This window comes from Pinus tabuliformis, chromosome 2_2, assembly GCF_031772625.1.
Source record: "Pinus tabuliformis cultivar Carrire ecotype Pingquan chromosome 2_2, CPIR1, whole genome shotgun sequence".
Classification (NCBI taxonomy): domain Eukaryota; kingdom Viridiplantae; phylum Streptophyta; class Pinopsida; order Pinales; family Pinaceae; genus Pinus; species Pinus tabuliformis.
The window spans coordinates 715,223,222-715,235,503 of NC_142300.1; the positions used below are offsets into that span (position 1 = coordinate 715,223,222).

Below are 12,282 nucleotides of genomic sequence, written 5' to 3' on the forward strand. Positions count from 1 at the left end.
CCACTATGTGATTTTTTATCTAAAATTTTTTAAATATACAATATGGAAGTTTGAATTCAGAAAATAAAATCTTTAAATATAGATTATTGATATATTTTAATTTTATGATGAATTACTTTCCTTTTTATATTAATATTAAAAGATATTGATTATTAATATACTGACATTATAATCTGGATATAAACGATTAAAGTTGTTGATTATTAATACTGGCTACTTTCCTTCTTACACTGATTGATTAATGGTTAATCCTCCACAATTTATCTCTATCCATGTTTTCAAGTTAGATTTATAAATCTAAAACAAAATTATTCATGAACCATGTTAATCTGATTCATGACATTAAAAATGACAACAATCCATGAACTATGTCAGTTATACATTCATTAAAATGTTTTCACGGTATTATTAGTCTCTATCTTCTCGGCATGGGATTATAGTAATTGGAAATGACGAGTTTAGTATTACTTGAGTTGTTTGTTAGTTCCAGCTCATCCAGTATAAACAAGTGTTTTAGGCACGTATTAATTTATCATCTTATTTGGCTTCTTCCCCAGAAAGAAAAAAAATAGATTAAATAATTTGTTTGTTTCATATTTTCAAACTCTTAAACACTATGTAAAATAATGTTGGCATGAGTGGAGGGCATTAAATTCTAGCTCAGCTCAGGAACATGCTTGTATATACCAACATCTCTGATATAAGCAGCACGACATATCAGATTGCTGGTTACGCCACATCGCAGTTGCACAACACATCTATAGTCGTATTTCCGCCATCTGTGAGTGCATGTTTATGTTGTGGCGTGGCGTGGGCAAGCAATGGGTTGGATATGCTTCCATTACTACGACAAGTTCACAGGATCTACATCACCTCGAACTTAAACTCATCTAAATCTAAAATTGAAACTACAATCATTTCAAAGAAACTACAGTCGTTTCAAAGAACTACAGTCGATTCTTTGACGGGAGAAACTCCATCAGCTGAATCCACAGTGGGCTGACAATTCTTGTCTCCATCCCCTCATCCTAGCAACTCAAATATTGATGGCTGGAAAACTGTAATGGATTGGTTGCCAATAATATTGTGGTGAAACTCCATAGGTATTGAGGGTTTCTGATATTTATTCCATCCAAGCAAAGATCTCTAGTTCGGTCAGGAGTTGGACTTAAGGGTTTCTGATATCTATTCCATCCAAGCAAAGCTCTCGAATTGTGTCAAGAGTTGGACTTGTCATAGCTGGTGGACTTGGCAAAAGGTTACAGGCATTTGTGGAACCTGGCTTGAACAACAGAATATGACTCTCTAACAGGCAGAAATGGCTCTGTAATTTGTCCATAAGCCTTGGTTGGACTGCCTTCCTTGCAACTTTCACAAGCTTCAATAACACTTGCTTGAAGATGGATGGATTCAAGAATTAGAACTCAATTATTCTAGGAATAGACCGAGTTTAAGTTTCTTCATTCTACCATGTTTCAAGGAGAGTGCCTACAGCTAAGGCGCACGCATAGAAAACGACAATAGAAAACACTCAGCCATGAATTACAGGGTTTTGGAGACACATAAGAGGGCCCAAATCAAGTAAAAGAGCAAAGAAGAACAGTCCAACACTGCAAAAATAATAGTCCAGTACTGCAAAAACATCAAAAGCAAAAAATGAGCCGTGTCGAGCGCGTCCGAGGATCAATCCCCGCAACCGCCAAAGAAGTCGAAGATCGAGAAGTTCCTAGTGTGTTACGTGGCCCATCCCAACACAGTCGTCTCTGATCGAATAGGGCACGCGTTTCAGCATCGTGTGTTCTTGATAGACAAGAAGCCCGTGGTGGGCGACAACCCCGACCGCCTCTCAGCCTGTGAGTTCTTCATCCCGAGCGCCATAGGGAATGTGTACTCTGTGCGACTTGCATCTTGAAACAGCCAGAGCTATGAGCTATGGAGGACATTGTTTCAAATACATCTGTTTCAAGTACATGAAATATGTTTAGTTAATTGAAACACATATGTTCAGCTAATTGAAATAGCTGGAAATTGAAACACATAAGAAGGCATTTGTTCAGCTAATTGAAAGTTGAAACGCAGATGGTTAAGGCGATTTGATTTTAAATTCAAATTATTTTAATCTATGAATATGTGTCTTTTGTGTTGTTCAAGATATGGGCAATTACTAACACTCCGCAATCTCATGACTTTTAGTTGTGAGGCCTATATAGTCCTATCACTTGAAAGTATTAGATAGCTAGTTAAATGTCATGTGTATGTTGTTGTTATTATATAGTATAGAGTAATGGGTCATATTCTTAATATTTCCGAAGCATTGGGAGATATGATTGGAGAAGGCACACCTGTATGGCCTCATGAAATCCATGGCCACTATGCAGATGCAGGGGATGTTTCTTGCCTTCTTTCTAGTGCTCTCAGCATTCCAATGGTTTTGACAGGTCATTCGCTAGGCCAAAATAAACTAGAACAATTATTGAAACAAGGATTGCATTCCAAGGAAGATATCAATGCAACGTAGAAAAACATGCGTAGGATTGAAACTGAAGAATTGTGCCTTGATTCTACTGAGCTTGAGGTCACAAGTACAAGGCAGGAAATTGAAGAACAATGAGGTTTGTACGATGGTTTTGATTTGGAACTGAATAGAAAGATCGGACATCGAGCAAAGTGTGTTGTCCATTTACCTCGGGCTTTACCCATCTGCTTATTTAACTTTGTAGGAACTTGGAAGTGTATTTCATTCTCTGATGTGGAAATCCTATTCTGCATTGATAATTTTTCCATGAATTCTTAGGTCAAAGGAGTAAATGAAATTTAAGTGGTGGAGTTTTTTTGACACATATGTTCTGTGTTGCAGGTTATACCTCCTGGAATGGACTTCAGCAATGTTGTAGTGCATGACAAGAATTCAAAAAATGATTTAGATAATGATTCTGTTCAATTTTCTCGAGTCTCCTTTAAGGGGTGAAGTAAGCAGCAGGGCAAGGTTTAATTCCTTTCCACCATTTAAGATTTCACATAGTTGAAAACTTATAGTCCTCATGCCAAATACGAGGGGCATAATAATAGTTTGTATTTTTAGATCCCACGATTTTTAAACAATCCTTCGAAGCCCATTATTTTGGCTCTTTCTCGACCTGCTCTCAAGAAGAACATGACCACTTTAGTCAAGGCTTTTGGTCAATGTATCAAATTGAGGAAGCTGGGAAACTTGGTATGTCTTTTCTTGGTTCTTAAAATTTTCTTTTTCTTTAGAGGTATGTTTCGCCCTTGTTTGATAAGTTGATAACACATATTTTAGTTGTCCATTTCAAAATTGTAGATGTTGATCACAGGCAATCGAGGTGATATTGATCAAATGCCTGCAGCAAGTGCCAATGTGTTGACCATTGTGTTAGAAATTAAACAGAAGTTTCTAAATCTTAATGTGACCCAACTAATTAATTCATTCTATAATTAAAAGCATTAAAGCATTAAAGCATTAAAGGATTAAAGCATTAAAAAGTTGAATTGGTATATGATGGACGTACCAGATTTAAAGTTAAATATATAAAGGATTGGGTCCTCTCTCTCCCACACAAGAGTTGTATTCTTCTCCATCAAGAAACACATAAGGAAGTGAGGGCAAGAGGAGAGAAACCGAATTCTGAGAAGAAGACAGAAGACAGAAGACAGAAGATGGCAGCCATTACATCCTCCGCTGTTAGTCAAGGTATGTCATCTTAAACAACATATTAAGTTCTGAATGTGAAATATTTGGTGTTGATGATCTTTGGGCTGTTAGTAGCTATATTTTACATTTGGTATCAGAGCAAATCAATAACTGAATATTTCCTATGATTGCAATTGAGCTTTACTCATGATGTTAATCAAATCCGTAAGCGCCCTTACTCGCTCAGCATCGTTTCGATTTTCAAGCTCAATTCTTGCCTTCAAAATCCGAGCCATGTAATTGCGCTGCCGGTGTCAAAACGCCATCCTTTAGGCCTTCGCCTGTAATGGGATCCTTCAATCCGCCTTTGGCAAACTCGTGCGAGATCGCTTCCCTCTCGTAGGTATGGCCATTTGAAATGAGAACAGGGTCGTCCTTCACTTTACCTCTCAGGCGGATCCGAATTCCATTGACTGAACTGTGTACTCTTTTCCGAGTTTCTGAAGTGATGTCCGAACTTGTTTCTCCCATTATGCACGTGATGTCATATTTATGCATTAATTTTCAAGTATTTGCAAGTAGTAAGTATAATTGATGGCGCGGAGATGTATTAAAGCAAGATTTTCACGCTGGTCAAGGTGAACTGATTTGTTTTGACGCTGCTCTTGCATTTCATAAAACAACTGCAAAGCCAATGGATTCGATCCTCTGACCTCTGAAATCCAACTAAAAAACCGACCAAGAAATTAAAATTTCCGTCTGCTTCACGGATACCCAATTCCATAAACATTCACATCTCCACTTGCGTTAGCTATTCCTCTCATTAAATGTGTGATGCTGAACTCCCAGCAACTTAAGGTTTATTATATATGTAATGTGTATATATTTCTTGGCTCGCTATAATGGAAGAAACCTGTACTTTGCTGGCCAATAAATAGTAAGATGCGGTGGGGTTTCCCGATGGGCCATTGGATCTGGAGGTTTTTACATGCGGTAGACCATTGGGCCTTGAGATTTTATTGAGTGCGCGGCATTGCGGATTCGGTGTTTGGGAGCTTGGTCACATGGGACCAGATTGAGGCCGCTAATATTGGGTGTTTAGAAATGCATGATCTGAATATTTGAAGTATGAAATAAAGGGGTTTCAATTGGGTCTTTTCGTGCATCATTTACTGTTTTGGTAAAGTTTACTGGTGCAAAATAATTGTTTGAAATTTGGGCATAAAAGTAATTGCTCTATGACTGATTGTTTTGCATAAGGTATGTGTTATAAATTATTTATGCACATGAGATTTATGATTTTGTTAATCACCAAAGTGGTCAAAATCAGAATGTTGTTTTGCATAAGGTATGTGTTTATGCACATGAGATTTATGATTTTGTTAATCACCAAAGTGGTCAAAATCAGAATAATCATTTAGTGCATAAATGACATAATGATTATTGATAGAAATTGCCAGTAATAATAATACCAATTAAAAACTGGCGTCACTAATGATAGAACCTGAGAACTTACCCAAAGGAAAGTCTTGTTCTATAACTAGTTGACATGATGAGGTTTGATAGATATTTTGATTAAATAAATATTGATCATCCAAAGATGTCAGTTCTATTTAATTGAATATATTTATTACCTACTTATGTTTTGGTATTTAATTATGTTAAGTATAAGGTAGTATCTACCCAAAGGAGTGTTATATTATACTATTATGTCTACATATGAATCGCGTTAGTTATGAGCTTATAGTTATTTCATTTTTGATTTGCAGGTTATCTATCCTTCGTATGTTTTGAATCAAATTTAGTTGAAGTTCCTATTAATACATGGTGGCTTGATACTGGTGCTACAACTCATGTTTCCAACAATATGCAGGGATTTCTTACGATCTGAACCATAAATCCAAATGAAGATCATTTTCTCTTTATGGGAAACGGAATGAAATCTTCAATTGAAGGCATTGGGACTTATCGTCTAATTCTAGAAAGTGGATATGTATTAGACTTATATAGTACCCTTTATGTACCTTCATTATCTAGAAACCTTATTTCCGCAAGTAAATTGGATATTTCTGGTTTTAGATATATGATTGGATCTGGTTGTTTTGATTTATATAAGAATACTGATAATGTTGGTTCTGGTATTCTAATTGATGGTTTATATAAATTGAAACTGAATGACACTTATGCGAATTCCTTGTTGAATGTAGTAAATAATGTTGGATGTAAACGTAGCAGGTTGAATGAAAATTCTGCTTTCTTGTGGCATAAACGACTAGGTCATATATCCAAAGAAAGAATGATGAGATTAGTAAGTAATGAAATTTTGTCAAATTTGGACTTTAGTGATCTAGAATTATGTGTGGATTGTATTAAAGGCAAACAAACCAAACATAATAAGAAAGGAGCCACTAGAAGCAGCCAGCTTCTTGAAATAATACACACTGATATTTGCGGACCTATGGACACTCCAGCCTTTAATGGAGAAAAGTATTTCATCACTTTCATTGACGATTTTTCCCGTTATGGTTATGTCTATTTGCTTCATGAAAAATCTCAATCTGTGAATGTCCTTGAGATGTTTGTAAAGGAAGTTGAGAGGCAATTAGATAAAAAGGTGAAAATCATAAGGTCTGATAGAGGTGGTGAATATTATGGTAAATATGATGAGTCAGGCCAGTGTCCAGGTCCATTTGCAAAATTCCTCGAAAGTCATGGCATATGTGCGCAATACACAATGCCAGGTACACCACAGCAAAATAGTGTAGCAGAAAGGCGCAATAGGACGTTAATGGATATGATTAGGAGTATGATGTCAGATTCTACACTACCTAAGAATTTGTGGTCGTATGCTCTCAAAACCGCTAACTATTTGTTGAATAGGGTTCCTAGTAAAGCTGTTCAAAAGACTCCTTTTGAGTTATGGACTAACAGGAAACCTAGCTTAAGACACCTGCATGTTTGGGGTTGTCCAGCGGAAGCGAGAATTTATAATCCACATGAAAAGAAATTAGATTCTCGAACGATCAGTGGGTATTTTTTAGGTTACCCTGAGAAATCTAAAGGGTATGTGTTTTACTGTCCTAATCATAGTCCAAGAATTGTAGAAACTGGTAATGCAAGATTCATTGAGAATGGTGAAGTCAGTGGGAGTACTAGAAGAGAAATAGTAGAAATAAAGGAAACAAGGGTAAATGTTACATTGCCTAGAATAGTTCCTCCATCTACTATTACTCCAAATGTTGTTCCAGCTGTTGTAGAACAGCATGATGATAATGAACAACATATAAATGAAGAAGTACTTCCTGAAGAAAATGACTTACATAATACTGATATGCATGAACCACAACAAGTAGCATTAAGAAGACCTCAAAGAAATCGTAGGTCAGCTATTTCTGATGATTATGTGGTTTATATGCAAGAATCAGATTATGATATTGGAATCAATAAGGATCCAGTTTCGTTTTCACATGCTGTAGAAAGTAAAGAGTCAAAGGAATGGATTAATGCCATGAAAGAAGAAATGAAATCCATGCAACAGAATGAAGTTTGGGATCTTGTTGAGTTACCACATGGCTGTAAAAGAGTCGGATGTAAATGGGTTTTTAAAACCAAACACGACTCTAGTGGTAATATCGAACGGTATAAAGCTAGACTTGTTGCTAAGGGTTACACTCAGATAGATGGTGTTGATTACAAGGAGACATTTTCTCCTGTTTCGAAAAAGGACTCACTAAGAATAATAATGGCATTAGTAGCTCATTATGATTTGGAGTTGCATCAAATGGATGTGAAAACAACCTTTCTGAATGGAGATCTTGACGAGGATGTTTATATGGATCAACCTGAGGGTTTTTCTGTAGAAGGTAAAGAACAATTGGTGTGTAAACTTAAGAAATCAATATATGGGCTTAAACAAGCATCCCGGCAATGGTATATTAAGTTCAATACCATTATTACATCTTTTGGTTTTAAGGAAAATACGGTTGATCACTGTATACCAAAAGATCAGTGGGAGCAAGTTTATTTTTCTGGTCCTTTATGTTGATGACATCTTGCTTGCTGCAAATAATTTAAGTATATTGCGTGAGACTAAGGAATTTCTCTCAACGAACTTTGAAATGAAAGACATGGGAGAGGCATCCTATGTGATTGGAATAGAAATATTCCGTGATCGATCACAAGGAATATTAGGATTGTCTCAGAAAGGATATGTCGAAAGGATTCTAGAGAGATTTGGAATGAGTAAGTGTTCACCTGGGATAGTTCCTGTACAGAACGGTGATAAATTCAGTCTCATGCAATGTCCTAAGAATGATGTTGAACGAAAGGAAATGGAATCAATTCCATATGCATCTGTTGTTGGTAGCCTGATGTATGCTCAAACCTGTACTAGACCGGATATCAGCTTTGCGGTCGGTATGTTAGGGAGGTATCAAAGTAATCCAGGAAGGGAACATTGGCAAGCTGCAAAGAAAGTTTTGAGGTACTTACAAGGCACGAAAGATTACATGCTCATGTATAGAAGATCCAATGAATCAGAGGTGATTGGATATAGCGATTCAGATTTTGCTGGATGCATCGATACTAGGAAATCGACTTTTAGTTACCTGTTTATGTTTGCTCAAGGTGCCATATCATGGAAAAGTGCGAAATAGACTATCGTTGCTTCATCCACTATGGAGGCAGAATTTGTGGCATGTTTTGAAGCCACAATTCATGCGTTATGGTTGCGGAACTTTATTTCAGGACTTGCGGTTGTCGACACCATTAGCAAGCCGCTGAAAATTTATTGTGATAACTCTGCAGCAGTATTTTTCTCAAAGAACGACAAGTACTCTAAAGATGCCAAACACATAGACCTGAAGTATCTTGTTGTGAAAGATGAGGTTCAGAAACAAAGAGTGTCAATCATGCACATCAGGACAGAACTTATGATTGCAGACCCTTTGACGAAAGGGTTACAACCAAGACAATTTAAGGAACATGTTCAAAGAATGGGTCTTGGTTGTATTAATAATAATTGATGTGTGACATTCTGAGCTCTTTTATGTGTTTCTGATATACAATTATGTGTCTCTTGTTTTAATGTAGTAGTACGTATTTTATGTAATTTTAAACAAGAAAGAGTCTTATAAAGATATTATGTTTAATCATTATGATATAAGACATTATGTGGACCATTATGCTGTCTTATATAAATTATGAGTATGAATTGATGGATTGCTAGTATTGTAGTATATGGAAGGGAATGCATTGAATTAATAGTGCACAACCACCATAACTCTCAGCAATTTATCATAGTATGATGTTCAACACTTAATATTATGAATAGTCGGGTCAAGTGGGAGAATGTTAGGAATTAAACGGAAGTTTCTAAATCTTAATGTGACCCAACTAATTAAGTCATTCTATAATTAAAAGCATTAAAGCATTAAAGGATTAAAGCATTAAAGCGTTGAATTGGTATATGATGGACGTACCAGATTTAAAGTTAAATATATAAAGGATTGGGTCCTCTCTCTCCCACACAAGAGTTGTATTCTTCTCCATCAAGAAACACATAAGGAAGTGAGGGCAAGAGGAGAGAAACAGAATTCTGAGAAGAAGAAGAAGACAGAAGACAGAAGATGGCAGCCATTACATCCTCCGCTGTTAGTCAAGGTATGTCATCTTAAACAACATATTAAGTTCTGAATGTGAAATATTTGGTGTTGATGATCTTTGGGCTGTTAGTAGCTATATTTTACACATTGTCCTAAAGCTTATTGACAAATATGATCTATATGGAGAAGTGGCATATCCTAAACATTACAAACAATAAGAAGTTGCTGATATATATAGGATTACAGCAAAGAATAAGGTTTTAAAAAACTTCTTGTCAAACTATAAAAGAAACTATGTATTGCACTTCTAATTGATAGAAAATTTGAGCTGCATTTGGTGTAGGTGAGACAAAAAAAGTCATTTGGTGTAGGTGAGACAAAAAAAGAAAAAACTTGTCGGTGTAATTTTGAAATGATGATGTTCATGTGTTCAGGGTGTTTTTATCAATCCGACCCTGGGGAACCCTTTGATTTGACTCTCATTGAGGTAACTTGACTCGCCTTTGTTTTTTATTATGATCTTCAAGATGAAACATTTTCAAGATTGCATCGTTATTTAGAAGCAAATATACCTGTCATAGAAGCATCCTTTCATATATCACGCGCTTAAATGAAAAAAAAAATGATATTCTTTTAAATCCAGAAGATACATATGTATCAAGTTTTAATATTATGACAATTATGTTTAGTTCTGGAGTATTTTGAGTAGAAGCATTCAATATATATATTAGCTCTCAAGATACTCGAGAACTGAAAAAAGATACCTGAGAACTAAACAGAGGCATTCATTTATGTCTTTATTTATACTTCATTTCCAAAAAAAATGGGCCTTACAGGACTAGAACTTTTTAGGATCAAAGTTGTGGTGAATCCACAAGCAATATGAACGTCTTTTAACTTAATTACAATTATTTTATGTTAAGCATTAAATGTTGTTGTTTGCAAGTTGCAATATAATAAAAGGGAAAAAAAAAATTACATTTAGTTATAATTATTCGTAGTCTTTTTAACTTTTATATAACTAACTATGAATTTAATATTCATTGGAATTACAAAAATAGAGGTCATGCCTTTAATTCTGTTCAATTAACCATTTCCCGGTCAAATTTAACCATTAGTCCATATAGCCATTGCTTGGTCAGGAAATATAGTCGTTGGAGGTCCTGCTCAAACTATTTAATAGGCAAAGCTAGATCTGTTTCTTCAACTTGTCCTGACGATGAACCACATTTGTTGGTTCAAAACACGTCAACAAATGAAATTTCATGTGATTTACGCCGAAATTTTTCTCATATAATACATTTATGTATATTTACTTCAATGACTGGTATATTTGCTTATGAGTAGTGATGCAAATTTCAATTTTTTATGTGTGTGTATCTAGAAAAGAACAATATCTTTTTTTATCTCTGTTTAGTTATGGAGAATTTCAGAGAGAAACATTCAGTTGCAAAATAGTGAATTTCATTGCATTTTTCAAGGCATTCTTTGGTCACAAGGAAGCAATAAAATGTCTCAATTTTGGTAGTGTTTTCAAGGTTATGTTCTCCAAATTTCACAAATAATAACTTCAGAAGAAGCATTCCTTAATTTCACACTGGCAATTTGATCTAAAGGATTTTTGGGTTGTGTAAAAAGAGTAAAACATGTGATACTTCCAATTTGTTTTAATGCAGGCAATTGCACATGGATTACCTATGGTTGCAACAAAGAATGGAGGACCTGTAGATAGGGTATATTGAAAAATTTGTTATTTAATCTAACATTTTGATTGGATCTTACATGTGATTGATCACTCAAATTGGTTTATTGTTGTGCAGATGTTGAATAGTGGTTTATTGGTAGATCTCCATAATGACAAGGAAACTGCAGTTGCTTTGTATAGACTAGTAGCTGACTAGTAGCGCATAAGAACCTCTAGGCTGAATGCACACAAAATGGTTTGCAGAACATTCATATCTATTCTTGGCCACATAATTGCAAAATATATTTGTCAAGGATATCCCAATGCAAAATGAGACACCCATAATGGCAGAGTGAAAATGACCAAAATGAAAATATGGATTTCGGATCAAACAACGGTTCATTCAAGGATGCCCCAAATACATTCCTTCATCTCTCATTAGATGCAGATAGGCCTTCTCACTCTAGTTCACTTAATAGCCCCTTTGATCTTGATAAACTTCTTCAAAATGAAGAGAACATGGGAGGTATTTCTGAACACATTAGGATGACCATACAGAAGACTAAGGACAATCATTTTAAATTGTGGGACACAAATGACATGAATTCACAGGAAAAAAAAAAGTATAGATCACAATAAGAGCTGAGATTCTTCAGGGAAACTACTTCTGAGGAGAAGAAAGCATCTATTTGTGATTGCAGTAGATGCCCTTGTTAGTAGACAAGCTATTATCATCCAAGAGATTATGAATGAAATTCATTCTACTGGCAACTTTTCATCTCCTAAATTCATTTTATCTACTGCATTAACAGTTCCAGAAACAATTCCTATGCTTCAGTCTATTGGAATCAAAGTGTATGTGTTTGATGCTCTAATTTGCAGCAATGGGATTCAACTTTTATATATAGCTGGTGACAATCCAAATTCACCCATATATCCAGATCCATACTATGGTTCTCATATTGATTATCGATGGGGTGCAAAAGGTCTCAGAAAAAGCATGAAAATTTTGAGAGGTCGAGAGAATTCTCGGTTCCTAGTGGAAGATGTTGAAGCATCTAAATTCCACTGCTTGGCATATCAAGTCAAGAACATATCCACTATAAGTGTCAATTCTAGATATCATTTTCAATGACTGGTATATGTTCTATGAGTGGGATTCAGCGTCCTGAAAATCCAGAAAAACATTGGTTTTTTATTTAAGCACTTCTTTACTGGTTCTAATTGCATGACATTAAGATCCCGTTGCAAATAATTAGAATGGAGTACAAGAACCAGCTTTATTTATGCTAGTTATTAGGGATCCATGACAACTCTTAGTAGGATAAAAACCGAGTTCAGGA

General features: G+C 35.5%; 1 pseudogene; it reads left to right on the forward strand.

Moving 5' to 3' along the window:
- The first annotated feature begins 2,284 nt into the window (after positions 1–2,284).
- LOC149194669 (putative sucrose-phosphate synthase 2) lies at positions 2,285–12,074 on the forward strand (annotated as a pseudogene).
- Positions 12,075–12,282: the final 208 nt, after the last annotated feature.